General features: G+C 39.8%; 1 long non-coding RNA gene across 1 annotated transcript; it reads right to left on the reverse strand.

Moving 5' to 3' along the window:
* Positions 1–2,852: 2,852 nt before the first annotated feature.
* Positions 2,853–12,868, reverse strand: LOC122403882. Its single transcript, XR_006259656.1, has 4 exons — positions 12,857–12,868; positions 12,026–12,034; positions 5,634–5,639; positions 2,853–3,009 (listed from the first exon to the last, which is right to left on the reverse strand). It is a non-coding gene; the product is annotated as an uncharacterized LOC122403882 (long non-coding RNA).
* Positions 12,869–16,774: the final 3,906 nt, after the last annotated feature.

Here is a 16,774-nt window from a genome sequence, read left to right on the forward strand (position 1 = left end):
TTTACCTTCATTACAGTTGTAGCTGTATTTCTTCGAGTAACAATTGACTGCCTTATGTCCTATCTTTCCACATTTATAACAAGTTATCTTTGGTTTCCTTGCTGTACTTGCCTTATCATTGTCCCTTCCTCCTTTAAATCTCGATTGATTTCTTTGGTAATAGCTCTTGACTGTCATTGCACCATGTTCCTCGAGACTCTTTTGATTTCTTGTCTCAAATACGCGCCTCCATACACACACGCATCGGAGGGTGAGTTTGGAGTCAAAAGATACTGCGTGAGTGACGAAGCGCAGGGTCTTATCTCTCCATGCTGACGCACACACTATGAAGTGTAAATCCGACTGCGCATATGCCAACTGGTGGCGCGCTTTGGGTGGTGCTAATACCAGTTATTGAAATACAGTTTTCGTCATTGCGAAGAGTTTGAATAAATTTTTTTTAAAAATTTTTGAAATCTTTTCTTTTTACTAAAATGACGTTGAACTAACAAAAAGAAAATGTTCAACAATCGTTCAAAAGCCGCGAGAACAAAAGAAAGGGTTTTGACAGAGAAACATAACGTAAAACAGGTGATCCTTCAATTTTTTAGACCATATCGCATGTTTGACCATCGAGGACATACGGAAAAAAAAATCTGATCGGTCCGGCCTTTTGCACAGTGTTTGACGGGTAGTTTCACCTCACAAAAAACGTGGACACTTGAATGATTCCATGATTTTCCTTGAAGTGACATCATGTTTTCTAGCAAATGGTAAATATGCAATTTTTGGGATCATTTTAAAATGGATTTTATACGATGTAAAAAAAATCTCACTAAATTGACAACTAAAGGATTTGAAAGGATAATTTCTTTGCTTTCCAAAACACTCATGAAAAAGTTTCTACGATCATGCGTTCGCAAGTTCAAAGTGAAAAGTTCCTTTTTTGCTTTGATAGCAAATAACTCGGTCAATAAAAATTATACAAGAAAACCAAAAAAACGAAATTAAAGAGAAATGTTTGCGCTATAAGAGCCCTCCATTGGATTTATCTGAAAAAAATTCTTTTGGCCCGTGCATACGTCCAAATAAGGCAAATAATTCTGAAACTTCGTTTCCTGCGCTTCTTCTGGATAAAACAGTATCATAATCGATGAAGAAAAAAGATTGAGCCATTGTTTCAAAAACTAGAGACTTCAAGCGTTAAAATGCTTTTTTTAAATATTTTTTGCGACCATTTCTCGTGGATGTACAGCCATTTGAAAATGACCAAAATTTTCGGGAAATTATAGTGTTCCTTTAATTTTTTCCAGGAGTGTGTTAGAAATTTGTAAAAATGAGAACTTCACTCAGTGCCGGTTCTGGGGTAAGTGCCAAGAGGTCAAGCTTAGTCCTCTTACCAGAAGGCACCCTTGCCTTCCCCACTCCGTGGCCAGATCCTCAAGGAACAGAGTTCCTATTCTTTAAAGCAAGACAACGTCGGGTCGCTTGCCTTCTTCTAACATACCTACGTTTCCTTTCAATAAGCAATCCTATGACGCCCGATAGCTGCGTGACTTCGAGTCACCAGCCGTTGACAGGCATCTGGATTGCATCCCTGCAACCCTCCCTCTTGGGCCACACGCAGGCTAAGTCCCTATCATAAATCGTTCGGAAACGAAATATCGTCGAGCTAATGCCCTCGACGTCCCTTAAAAATAAGTCGTCGCTAACAAGTGTATTTTACTTTGCACTATTCAACACGTGGTTAACCTCACTTTTTGAACACGTGCGTGTGGCTGATTACCTTTTCGAACCTTTTTAACTTTACCACTTCATTCCTTTAAAAATTTTCTAGCCTGCTAGGCCCATAACCTGTTGATTTGGGGTGAGGGCAAGCAATGAAGGTAGCAGAGCGCGGTTATAGAACTATGGATACGTTTACTTAAGAATATATATGAACTACATATGTAATATCGCGTGTACTTAACATGCGATTACGCGGACGGGCCGACAGCGAACACACCAGCGCGCGCAGGCCACGAGGAACGGATGGAACGTGCCAGAAAGTTCTACAGGCGCGTGCGCACTTTGAATCGACCTTCCAACATAACCTGTTAGAGTTAAAGGCAAGGTAGATATAAAGCGAGTTTGCTTCTTACTATTAATAATATATTGTATGAGCTTCGATACACACGTTACATCACATGCAATAAAAACACCCGAAGGCAGAAGGGCGGGCGTCAACCATCCCTGTTCGATGACGCATATATCCGCTACGATGCGCGCGTTGCTAATACTCGTGCTAACAAAACATTTAAAAGATTTTTTATAAATTATGCCTTTGTATCGGAACAACTATGAAACAAGAGGTATAAACATTATTATCCATGGGCTGATTATAGTCAAAGTCTAACCGGACTTTGAAATGAGAACACAAAACTTAAATGTAGAGTTTCATTTAAATTCATTCAGCCATTTATACTCAATCGTATTAATAATTGTTAATGTAAATGAACACCCACGTTGTATATTAACAATATATATATTTGGATACAGAATAAACGATATGCATACAGATACAGTCTCGACACGTGTTCACTCCTCGTATTATTCCTTGTATCTCCCCGCTCTCGATCTCTCACATACACTGGTGGACAAAATGATAAGGCACCTCAAAATTTTTGGAAATGAACATCTATTTGTACATATACGTGGAATATGAATACACAACAAAATAAGGTACTAGTTTTGACATAATATATGAAAAAATTAAATAAATCGTTCAATCCATTTATTATTTATACCAAGAAAATGAAATTGAGTGTAGACAAAATTATAAGGCACTTTCAATATAAAATTACAAAAGTATTAAAATGAAATAAGATTACATAGTTTTTTTAAGTTTTAATAATGTGTCGACTGCCCTTGACGATGTACCACTTCAATCATTCTTCTTGGTAAACTTCTGTACAGATCCTTTATATAATTTTGATCCAAGCTTTCCCAAGCTTCTAAAATTGCAGATTTTAATTCGGACACTGTATTATACTGTTTTCCACCTTCATATAATGTTCGGCTGAGTTTTCCCCAAACATTCTCGATAATACTTAGGTCAGGAGATCTTGCGGGCCAATTTAAAACCTTTACATTTTCCGTTTCAAAATAATTTTTTACTATGCGAGCGGTATGCACAGCTGCATTATCTTGCTGAAATATATATTTTGTCCCAGCAATTCTGCGAGCGTAAGTGTCTATGTGTCTCTTAATTAAATTTAAGTAACCAGCACTATTCATACGGCCTTGAATGGATTCTATTTCCGTTTTTCCTCTATAGCCGATACCTGCCCATATCATTACTCCACCACCACCACATTGTCTGCGACTTAATACCCTTTGCTCCTTTCTTAAATCGTGGAAATAGTATTTATATCCATCTGGACCATCCAAATTCAGTTTTTTTTCATCCGTGAATATAATTCGTTTCCACTGGTTTTTCCATTGAATGTGCTCTATTGCAAAACTTAATCGGGCGGTCTTATGTTTGTCTGTTAACGGCGGCTTTATAGTAAATTTCTTCCGTTTTAAATAGCTTGTTTTTTGAATTACTCTTTTCACTGTTTTAGTCGATACGTTAACTCCACAATCCACTGCAATTTGTCGAGGCGTAAGTCCAGAATTCGATGCTTTTTTCAAAATTAATCTTTTTTCTCTTGAAGAAAGGGCTGCAGGTCTTCCCTTTGACTTCTGTTTCCCATATTTTTCGGGGTTTTGTAAAAAATTCTGTATAACTCACCGACTTCTTTTTAGTTTTTTTGCAATCTGTACTTGATTTTCTCCATTAGACTTTAACTGGAGTATTTTAATCTTCTCATCTTCGCTTAATGCTGTTCCTCGTCCCATAATTTAATTTTGGGTTAAAAAGTATTTAAACACTTATAAACTAACTATTAATAAGTAATTTCTACAAGATAAACTTGCAGAGAACTGCACACTTCAACGTTTTCTAACAGACTACTTCAAGTGCCTTAACATTTTGTCCACCTGAAATTTCGAAACAATGAAACTCAAAGACCACAATGCACCGTGTTTTGTTTGTCTAGACTGGTACGTGGCCTTGAAAGGAAGTTTCTCACTTATAACATAGTTTACTGCTAATAACTTTAAGATTTTACTAAATACATCTGGAATTTCTTATGTGTACAACGGTGCCTTATCATTTTGTCCACCAGTGTAGATGTCTCTCATTCACACTCTCGAGGTCGGCATGCGCACTCCGTCATAATGCATGTCTACATATCCAACAATAATATACATATGTACGCTCATACGTGGGAATAATAAAAAAAAATTTCTTTTTTTTTTAGTAATTAAAATATGATCAGGGGTTCTTAAAATGTGTACAGTAAGACCCCGCTTAACGCGGGGGATACGTTCCAATAGCTTCCAGCGCTAAACGAAACAGCGTTAAACGAGGCAACTTAACACGTACATATCTAAATATCTAATGGGGATCAGTGAAAAAGAACAGAGAATAAGAAAATTTATCAGTTCTTTTTTTGTTTTATATATTTTGTAACATTTGTTGTTAAATACTTTTTAATACATTGAGTAGAGACTTATTTATTACTAATATCGATTTTTATTCATAAATCATTCATGAAGATAAAAAAAAGTTCTTCTTCATTTGATATTCTTTGTTTTTTTGTGACAAAGTCATCTAAAATCGTCTGTCTTTTTCTGTTTCGTTCAACAAGCAGTTGTCGATAACAAGATACCGCAACAATGACACTTCGTCTTGCCTTTGAACTTCTATCAAAATTTAAATCATTTTGTACAAATTGATCCATAATTTCCGTTATAGTGGCTAAAGTTTTTTTTAGAAAATCCATTGAGAGTTTCCTTTGCTCCTCATCTTCAGAATCATAAGAATTTCATTGTATTCCAATTTAAGTTATCGTTATAGTCAATTTTTACTATTAAACCAAAAATTAAATACAATTATTAATAATTTCCACTGGATATATGAAAACTAAATATTTTTCCTTATTATTAAATAACTTTTTTCTATACCATAAGGCTATTTCATAAGAATTTCATTGTATTTGTTGGGATAGATAAATGTAGGAATACACGCGCAAAACCAAGTGAAATCTTTTCACGCTCGTCTCCATGTCCACCCCTCGTTCGCACTGGCAAAATTGTTAAACAACCCTGACTGGTTAACCCCACGCGTTGGGCCTTTCCAATCAGGGCCGTTTATTTTTTCCCAAATCACCGCCTATTTCTTACGCCCACGGCGTGCTTGTTTTCGAAACTGCGTGGTGATCGAGGGAGACGACGTCGCACCCTCACTGCAAGATTTCCTTCGGGCCACCCGCGCTGGGCCCTGTTGGTTCATGTTGAAATAACGTTCTTCACCCAGATTAAGTAAAAGACAAAACAAGATTTATTTAGCAGATAAAATACAGCAGTACAACACGTGGCGATACACAAGACGACAAGACAAAAGAAACGTGAAGTAAGTAAGTAAAAAAGGGGGAGGGGGGCTGAGCTCAACCATACCCGGAAAGCAATACAGGGCGCGTTTGCATGTTTGCATGCTCACACATGATATTTTTGTATTATGTCTATACAGTATTGTCTCTATAGAAGCGACGCTCTCGGGGCTCAACGCTCGGCTATATCGTGGACGAGAAACGATTCTTGATACTTTGTTGACGCCTACTGGAGGCGGCGAGTATAGAAAAGAACAGCGAGCATATGACAAAGAGGGACTGAGCGGCCGAGCATCGCCGAATTTGCTATCGCTTCCTTCGCTTCGGGTCGGCTGTAACGAAACACAGGCGATGTTTATGCGAGCCTATACGAAATCGGTGTTCTAATTCTGACTTCTACCTCTCTTGGTAGAGGTCGCAGAATGAAATACTGATTCTGTATAGGCTCGCGTAAACATCGCCTGTGTTTCGATACAGCCGACGTGGAGTCACTTGAGCGATGCATGCCTTTGATTTCTTATTGCGTTAGTAAATAGGACCTAAATTGTATATCGTATTTGGTGTCATTTTAATCAGAAAAGTGTCACGAATATGTTGATGAAGTTTGAAAAAAGGAAGAACAAAAATAAAGATGAATTTCGTTGTTGATTTAATATTGTATATGTACTAGTTAAATCGTGTCATAACTTCAGTACATATATGTATGTATCGATCGTTTACTGCAATAGTGATATAACCCGAAAAGATATACATAACTTGCGAATTTAAACTGTTTAACCAACTTATTTTACTCTGAGTTGTCTCACGATTTCGGCAAATAAATGATAGGTCAATTAAATTACAATTCCTTTTTTCAGATGAGGATACACTTTAAAGAAAGGTCAAATGTATATTATAATTTATGAAAAACAATAATAAAAATTATGTTGTACTTGATCTTAGTTAAATCAGAAAACTGTCACAGACATGTTAAAAGTTTCAAAACAAGAAAACGAAAAATAAAAAATTTGTATTATTGCACTAGTGTTGCCTTAGTAATTTGAGCCCGTATCGTATGACAATGTTCGACGACCGACTGTCAAACGCGCCGCTATCTTGGGGAACCGCCCATAGGAAGGCATACTCGCCGATACAGCGAGTGCTTAGTTCTAACGGTACGCAGTGGGGATAAGTAGAGGGGATATGATATTTGCCTATATCGTGGACGAGTTCCGAGCTTATATAGAGAAAATACTGTATTAGTTTAAAATAAAACATTTTAATTGAAATATGTTTAATATTATATTTATGTGACAAGTTTGTATACAATCACAAAGGGATGTTACGGGGAAATTTGTTAAAACATGGCAACCATAAATGTGGTTTATCCACACAACTATTACAGAACAATTTCTTGCCGATTGAGAATTTAAATTTTTAACGTTCTTTTCATAACAAATTTTACAGCGCCTTCTTATCGAATTAAAGTTGCCCTCCTTTTCTTCCAATAGGTCCAGTAGGTAGAGAATTATATTTATTATTACAAGATATCAGATTCATGGCTAATTTTTTTCGAAAATCGAGGCTTGTTATTTTTTGCTTTGTAAGACTGTTATATACAGGGTGTCCGGCAACCCCTGGGAAAAATTTTAACGGGAGATTCTAGAGGCCAAAATAACACGAAAATCAAGAATATCAATTTCTCGACTGAGGCTTCATTACAAAGTCATTAAAAAATTTTTAAATCATTCTGAAAAAATTATTTTTGCTTGCGGGGCTCAAATACAATCATTTTTGGTCATTGGACATATCCCCGAAATCGTACCCACTTTCGAGAAAAGAATTCGACAAAATTAAAAAATTACAAATCGTTCTAAAAAAATTCTTTTTGGTAGCTAGGGTCCATTTATAATCATTTTTGGTGAATAGACATACACCCGAAATCGTACCCACTTTCGTGAAAAAAATTCCTTACCGCAAATATAATTTCAGGCCAGAAATGTAATTCCATAATTTTTTGCTATCTTTAAAATGTCATAACTTCTGAACGGATTGGGCCATTTCAATGTTTCAAAAGGCAAACAACGCGTATTTAGATGAAGAATATGCAGAAATCGCAAAAATATTCGAAAAGTGGATCCTTGACCCCGCAAAATGAGAACAACCTCGTAAGAATGGTCAAATTTTCAAACGACCATAACTCCTACAATAGTGAATATATTTGAATGAAACTTGTTTCTAAAGTAGAGTTCATGGGTACCTACAAAAAAAAGTATTAGACAACTTTTCTGTAGGGCGTCAAACAAAATTACTAAAAATAAAATACGAATTTTTAAGAAAAATCGGCAGGAAGTAGGGGTGCCTCAATTCTCGGCGAAAAAAAATTTCAAATCATACCCCGAAATCCTACTCACTTTCGAGAAAAAAATTCGAGAAGATGTGAAATTTGTCGACAAAATTAAAAAATTTCAAATCGTTCTGAAAAAATTATTTTCGGTTGCGGGGGTAAATTACAATAATTTTGATGAATTGACCTACCCCCGAAATCTTACCCACTTTCTAGAAAAAAATTCAGTACGGGCGGAACTTTAAACGTTAATAACTTTTTAATTCTTGATTTTCGTCTTATTTTGGCCTCTAGAATCTGCCATTAACCCCTTGCTGTTGGGTTGGGAGTAAAACAACACAGGCCACATCTCCCAAACAACACCACTTATATTTATATACAATACTACATAATTGTGAGAGATATATAAGGGGGTTGAAGAATTGTGCTGGTAATTGCCGCTCTGCACTCAATCTCTCAACGTTTGATCCAATAAGTGTTCCGCTCTCGTAGTGGGACCAGAGCAGCCATTGATACAGGAGCCACTCGTCCTCACTCAATTCTTCTGGTCTGATACACCATTCCTTCGGTATGAGGCCAAGATCAAACTCGTTCTCCTTTATTTTGGAGATAAGACCAAATAAGTTTGCCGCTTTATCAACAAACCCCATGAGTGCAGCGGTGACAAGCCTATGCCAAGCTGGACGTACGCCATGCTCGTCTCAATTGCAAACACTATTAGTTTCAGCCACTAATTCGTCTGGCGATATATCCTCGAAAGGGCCTGAGACAGCTTTGATCGCTGGATGTAAACAAGACAACTTGACAAACAAAGTGTCAAGCAGGCCACCAGGCACCCTATATTCTAAAACATAATTTACGCTACCTACTCCTGAGCTTTTGCTGAGTAACAAAAAACTAAAGTTCAACATTCGTTTGGAGACGTGAACAAAATGTACTGCTACGTTATTATTATAGGATAATTCTATGCCTATCTTACAATCTCCTCTGCTAAGCTCTAAACTGCTATTCATAATAATGACATTTGCAGCAAAACATTGAACTATAGCCTTAAGGTCTTCGGCAGTAACACAAAAAAAACTCGAATGGAACATCTGATGTATACTTCCTACATATCGAAAGTCCTTGCTTATCATCGCGCACGAATTTTAAATACCTCATCGGCAACACGTTGCCATATCTATCAAACTTGCAGATCGGACGAGAATAATGCAATCTTTCTATCAGGCTCAATTCATTCTTTGAAATCCTGTCCAAAAACCAATCATTGACACTGTCCGGCTCAGGTCGAGACATCGCAAACCGCTCGTCCATAATAAGCTCATCAGTCTTCTTCTTACACCAAGAAGGTAGAACGTCTGATAGTTTTGACATCATCCCTTCTCCAATGGAACTACCAACGAAACTGGCGACATTACCGACCCAAGCTCGGGCATACTTCCACACAAACACTACGAAGCTCTTAACGTTATTCCACACATCTGTAATTGCATGTATCACCACAGGACTCTTAGCCCAGTAGACACAGCCGAACACTCCGGCTATGAAACAAGGGATACCAAGAGCCAAAGAGAAAAAATCTAATGAGTGCCGATTATATTCATCTGTCCTACTAACAATAAGCGTCACTAGGCCTTCAGATATCACTGCTAGGGCTATTGGCACGCCAGCATAGGCCTCAAAGGCATCTCTAAAACAATTACGACTTACTTCACCTCGTCTGACACAGTTTCCTATCCATGCCATGGCCACTGATATCATAGAGCTCGGATTAGACAATAGAGCACCACAACATAACACATTCATGGCAAACTTATCAAAGTTGCCAAAGAAATCCTCTACATAAGTGTTCGTGCCATCAGACGCCTTCACATTCTTCGTAGAAACTCCTGCCTGATACTTTGCAGCCCGCAAACCAGTCCTTATCGCCATAAGTCCAACAGCTATCACCACACACATTATTCCAGTGGTCAAATTTATTGTCATTGCCTCCATGGCCACAGTGAGTGCGCCACCAAGTGAACTCCATGGGAGGTCACCATCTTGCACTCGTACGAAAAGCATATACATCTGTTTTAACAACACTATTGCGTCGCCTGACACGCCAAATAATGTACTACGCCTACCAACGCCCAAAGATGTCAGTCAAAGATGCTAGTCCACTCGAAGGAGGCATTAACCCTTAACCTACAATGACGGGCAGAGCCCGCGTACTGTCATGCCGTAGGCCCCCATAGAAATAAGTACATATTACTCATAGCGATAAGGTTAGTCATAACCAATAGATGACGAACTTGTTGACTACTCTAAGGAGTCAAAACAAGTGCGTCATACGCCTAGGCTCAACCCGGCTGTGCCGACAGCTATAAAACCATACCGCTCCTGGCCCTCCGGGCTCATTTGGACGTTTCATCTTGTAAAGAGTGCATCAGTGTTCAGTCTCCGAATAAACCTTAGAGTATATCCTGATATCTTTGTCCGAGTGCTTGAACCTTTCCCAATCAAAAATCAACCTAATATTGTGACGCCGCAACTATTTGGACGAGTCTGCAGCTTACGGCATAACAGTACGATGGTCGGGCCAAACGTAAATATTACGGGCATAGCCCGCGTACGATGGTCGGGCCAAACGTAAATATTACGGGCATAGCCCGCGTACGGTGATCGGGCCAGAAGTGAATATTACGGGCATAGCCCGCGTACGATGGTCGGGCCAGAAGTGAATATTACGTGGAATATTTGATATGCAATTACAGCCTGATGCAATAATTGTTTATTACAAATTGTCTATTACAAAATGTTTATTTATACAAAAATCCAAAATACAAAATTAGTAATGTGTAACGGTATGATATAGTTCAAAGCATTCTGGTACATGTAACGGAACTTTACACTTTTTACACTCCCATGTTGTTTCCTTACGTTTTTTATTTTTGTGACAAACTGTACAACGTTTTGACGGTCTTGATTTAGAGGGTGTTGGATCAATGTGCTTTGGAAAATGAGCCCAGTCCTTCGCGTACAGTCTGTCTGGCGCATCTCCGACAGATGATACGCCTCGTTCTCTATAAATCGGTTTTGGCATATTCTTCAATAGAGATTCGGCTATATTGATCCTATAGTCGACATAGCATTGTTTCTTTCCATCATTCAGGTTTTTCCATAAAATGTAGGAGTTAAAAAGACCAATATCAAACAGATAAAAAAAAATTTTTTTGTATCCTTTCATGTATTTCCGCATTACTGGAAAACATGCCAATATTTGACCTTGGAGATCAATTCCGTTCATTCCGTGGTTGTACTCTGCAATACAACTCGGTTTTAGGGTGTGGTTGGATCCTTGTGAAATAATTTCGACTGTTTCATGTTTTGTCGACATCATATATACATCTCGCTTATCTTTCCATTTTATAGCGAGTATTCGGTTGCATCTTCTTATTACGTATTCCCCCCTTTTTAATTTTACACTGCACAAATCTTTTGGCATATTCTTCCTATTCGAACGTACTGTGCCAATTACATTTGTTTTATATTTATGTGATAACGTCATAAATAATTTTGGGGAAGAATACCAATTGTCCATGTATAAAGTGTGACCCCTGTGCAGCACTGACTCAGCAAGCTCTTTGACAACACATTCCGAAGCGCTGTCATCACAGTTTATTTTATCGTTGCCGGTATATATTTTAAATTGATAACAATAGCCTGACTCAGACTCACATAATTTATAAATTTTGACGCCACGGGCGATGCCCGTCATGTTTACGATTGGCCCGATCAGCGTGTTACACAAGTCGTGCGAATTACCCGAACGCTGCGCGAGCTTGTATACGATTTCGGCCCAACATCTTCGAATCTAAATCGTAGGTTAAAGGGTTAATTGAGCGGCTACGAGTAATTGATTCTTGATCAACATTCCTACACCAACACCTCCTGTTATTCCGAAAATCAAATCCCAAGCTCTGTCATTACTTTTGATCGGAGTCCCATAAACATCATAGTCGATTATGTTACCCGATAACAGGCCTTTAAATGTGAACCCAACTAATTGTACAACGCACGCTGCTATTGCCAAGGGCGCCGTCGTGAAATACACCAACATCCCATTAAAGATTGCTAGTAATACCGTCGCTATAGACCTCCCTAGTACCTTTTCTAAGCTGGTGAAGGTGGTGCCGACCCATGCCGCTCCCATCAAACTAATCAATGAGGGAAAAGCTCCTACATGGTATGAGAGTGGGACAAGAGCCCACTTACTCATCAAAAATTGTTTAGCAGTGACAAAGGCTGAGCTAATCATTGGCAAAGCCGCTGAATGTTCGGTTTCCCGCAACGGAAATCCTGTTGATTTAATCCATGCTTTGAAACCGTCTTTGCGCTTGACAGCCGCTGCAATAGCTCTGTCGGCGAATGTTCTAATCAAGCTCATTCCATTCCTGTCTAGTTGGCAATTGTCAACCAGATGTTTACAATAGCTAGCTGTAAACGTCTTCCTAAATGGGAACACTCTGGTCACGTGCCTACTAATATTCTTTAGCTAATTCTCAAAGCTAAGTTCGTCATTATAGTTTACCGCCTCTAAAAAACTTGATATCTACAAATCTACATCCAAAAGCACGTCTGTTCTCTCATCTTCTGTGTCCACTTTGTAACAATAATTATATAGTCCATCATACCACGCATTGTCACCGGCTCGGCCCATAGGTCTCAGCCTGTCATGCTGTGTCTGTGTTACTAGTACTAATTCATCGCTAATCACTGGAGTCAGGTAAAGATACAACAAGTCTCCGTTCGCATTTTTAACATGATCTAATTTCATAGAAAGACTCCCGCTTAACACTTTCTTCACCGCCCCCAAACGAATTTTGGGATTGTCTTTAATGTCTTCCATGCATTTTCTCCACCAAACACTAGCGTTTTATTCTCCCGGTAATAGCCACTTAAGACTCTGCATACACCGAACTAAATCCAAGTCGTGGTGCTCCATGATAACAGACCAGCCCAATCTTCTTTCTGCCTCCAATTGAAGCATCGCAACTACCGCTGTTCTTATGTCGATTGGATAATCTGTCACCGGCTGAACTCCCCTTGGTGTAATATACCAGCCCATGTTAGTTCTACCTGTTCTCCCTTTCCGCTGTTTCGATGTGGACAATCCGATACGCCGCCTAACGAAGTCGTGTTTGTAAACGAGGCCTCTGTCACCTTTAAGTAGGATAGTGCTAGGCTTCATTTCCTCGAGAAAGTCGACTACCGCTTTACACCCTGGTACTGTAACAGCCTGGCCAACTACGTCAGTGCAAAAGCACCAACAGTCACCAGTCATTTCGTTGACATTAAAGGTGGTACCAACCATGTATAGCTATATACTGTCGATTCTTTCCGTACCTACCAGAAGTGTAGTTTAACAAATTCTCACAATCGCGCCTCTATGCCAAGAAAAATATGATTCTACCTTTGCTTATTGGTTGCATAGGGATCAATATTCTCTTAGAATACCTTTCCAATTTAACTCCAATAGTATTGGATGCAATATAAAGCCATTCATCTTCGTTGAACTGAGAACCACCTGCTGGTCCATCTTAACATTCTCTCTGATCTCAAATCTCGTGGTCGAAATATCAAGGCCCTCTGCTAACTGCTGTGCTCTATTTCTCGTCAATACCGTTGCTGTGAAGTGCACACACTTATACCTCGCACCTCGTTTAGTAAACTGCAAATCGCCCGCGATCACTGTGGGGTCTGATCTGCAATGTATCTCGTCTAACAACACAAAATCTGCGTTCTCAACCTGTTGAATACGTCGTAAAGCTGATCCATATGATAAAATGGTCAATCGCCTGGTTCCATGTCCTATGACGTCGGTAAAATCTTCATGTTGTTGTCCGACTATAAATTCAATTGTATAATCTGCTTCACCACTTCCAGACATTTCTAGCAACTGGCAAATTCTATTAAAGGCAGATTTGACGGCTGCAACAGTAGGTTGGAGAAGATAAACACTAAAACCAGGTTTAACGCTCTTTAACAAATTGACCGTGAAGGACATTGTCTTGCTTGACCCGGTTGGCGCCTCCAGAAGGTAGTACAAATTGCCATTTGCTAACTCACATCCTAAGAGATCGGCTACTGCCGCTTTGAAGAAATTCTCCGGTACCACATCTACCGACACATCTGGCGCCAAGGTTGTTAAAGCACAATTCTCTCCTTCAGTTAATATAAATTTCGAGCTACATATTCTCCTGCACTCAACTTTACCAAGACCGTAAATTGAAACCACTTCTCCTCTTACGTTGAAGATGGGACAACCACTCATTCCCGAAACACCTTTCCAAGAACTGGCCTTAACAAAATTATATGTCGGATCCAACTCCACTGGTCGTAACTCATAAAATACAGCGTCCTGTCGATTACTAAAACTACTCCTAACGCTTTCAACTAACAAAAATTGACCAACGCCCCTCGATGGATAAACAACACACAAGATCTCTCCCCCTTATATACAGGATGTAAACGATAACTTTGGCAAAAATCATAGGGTAAGTAGAGGCCCCATAGGCAAGTATTTTGAGCATGGGAACCTGTGTCCGGAAATGCACCAGTAAAGAATTACGGCGATCTTTAACTTCGGTCTTTAGCACCTGATGGATAGAAAACCCATCGTACTGGAAACTGTTTCTTTTGAGGTGGGTCAGTCGTGTAGGTGACAAAGATGACAAACATTGAAAGTTTTGCGATGAACAACGTAAACATTTAATGAAATCATGGTCAAGAAACAATAAACTAAAAAAAGTCAACAATTGCTAGACATCTGTAAAAAAAAAAAGTAATTTTCTGAAACAACAGAAAGCGAATCAATTTCACAAAAGGTGCTCAAAGGGCTGCCCACCGACTTCAATGTACTTTTGGATGCGTGCTTGCCACGAACCCCGCATGCGCACGAAAACTCCCTCCTTCTGCCGAATGGTCTCAGCGGCCATTACCACTCGCGCGATGAGGTCCTGTTCGGAGGGAACCGACGTTTCGTACACCATTTTCTCCATTGTACTCCACAGGAAAGAATCCGGAGGTGTAAGATCTGGAGACCTTGGTGGCCATGCGACAGGCCCCCCACGCCCTATCCATCGATTGGGGAACTCTTGGTCCAGGTAGTTCCGCACTACGACCCCCCAGTGGACCGGACAGCCATCCTGCTGCCACCGCATATTCAGCCGTAACTGCAGAGGCAGGTCCTTGAGATACTCGGGTACCTGGTGCTGGAGAAATGCGAAGTAATTTTGAGCATTTAGCCTGGCAGGCAAAATGTAGGGTCCCAGGAGATGATCCTCGATGATGCCTGCCCATACATTCAGAAAAAACTTCTGTTGGTAGCCCCGCACGTGCTTGGCATGAGGGTTCTCCTCCGTCCAGTGATGTTTATTGTGCGCATTAAACATGCCTTCCCTGGAGAAGCCCTTTTCATCTGTTGAACAAACAGATGACAGAAAGTGGGGATTCTCTCCGATTCGGGCGTTGAGTCACTGACAGTAGTGGAGGCGCAGGGGGGTGGGGGATCACCAGGGGCCAGATCTTGCACCTTGGTCAACTTGGAGGGGTGCAGGTTGTGGTCGTGGAAGATGTTGAACACCGACTGATGGCTACAACCCACTTTAGCCTCCACGTGCTCCAGTACCTCCTTCTGAAGTCCATGGCGGGCCGGACCCTGTCGCCCCCTCTCTTGGCGCACCTGATCAACGATTCGACGTTAACGAAACAACAAAACAGAAATCGTTTTGGAATTTGACACTTCCTTTGAATGATCCAGTTTCACGTAGCGTGCGGTCCACATTCCTGAATACGGTACGGTGTGGCAAGTCGCGGCCAGGATAGCGCTGACGGTACAGACGTTGTGCCGCAAGTGCATTGCCACCTGCAGCCCCATACACCAGATGCACGTCTGTAAGCTCCGGAAAGGTAAGGCGGTTCATTTCTCATTGAACAAACGAGCTCAACTGTGTCGCACAAAAGGGCACTCTCCTCGCGGTAAACAAGCAGCCACAGACAGGCCAACGACGGGGAGGAGAATGAAAACAATAACAACATCGAAACGCGGGAATCTCAGAGTCAGTCCGAGTGCGATGGTTTGCCTACCCATCAGACGCGAAAGACCAAAATTAACGATCGCCGTAATTCTTTACTGGTGCTTTTCCGGACACGGATTCCCATGCTCAAAATACTTGCCTATGGGACCTCTACTAAAGGAAGTCTGCCTTTCCATAGTAGTAAACTTTCGTCAATAACTATGTGCTGTCTTGGTCGATATGCCATTTGGAAACGGTGTATTAAAATGTCAATCACTGGTTGTATTTTTTGTGTTTTTTGATTTTCATTATTATTCTAATCTGCACTGGCAAAATGTAGAAATCGCAGAATATTGAAAAACTTTTTTTTTGACATAATTCTTCTTATGAACACAAAATTATATATTGCATTTGTATTCCAGGACATAGATAGTTTCGGTAACCGAACTATACTCATATGTAGAATAATGGCAAAAAAACAATACAAATCTTGATTGGAAATATGAAAATAGGATCTCGAAAAACTTTGTTACCGTATATACTTGTTACTCTCCTCTACAATTAGATCTACAAGTTCTTTACAAAAGAAAAATTCAAAAATGGAAAGGGGAGAACTGTTTTCCGATATACCGGATGCGTGTAGAACACCATTATGTATGTCGGTATAACTAAAAACTTGTGGTTCAAAGTTTATTGTAGAACTGAGAATATTCCATTTTCTTTTAGTAATTAAATTTCTCCATTTTTCGGACAATGGGATGTTATCGCTACTTACGCTACTTTCGCTATCACTATCACTGTCACTGTCACTGTCACTTATGATACGATTTCTAACACGATTTCTCGGCATGATCATCTACTCCCGTGAACACTTAAACGAGAACTAACTGAAACGACATAGAAATAAGCGATGTCCTCAGACGGAGCAAAGA

The sequence above is a fragment of the Colletes gigas genome, unplaced genomic scaffold (genome assembly GCF_013123115.1).
Source record: "Colletes gigas isolate AHSC1104 unplaced genomic scaffold, ASM1312311v1 Colletes_gigas_Sc00083, whole genome shotgun sequence".
NCBI lineage: Eukaryota > Metazoa > Arthropoda > Insecta > Hymenoptera > Colletidae > Colletes > Colletes gigas.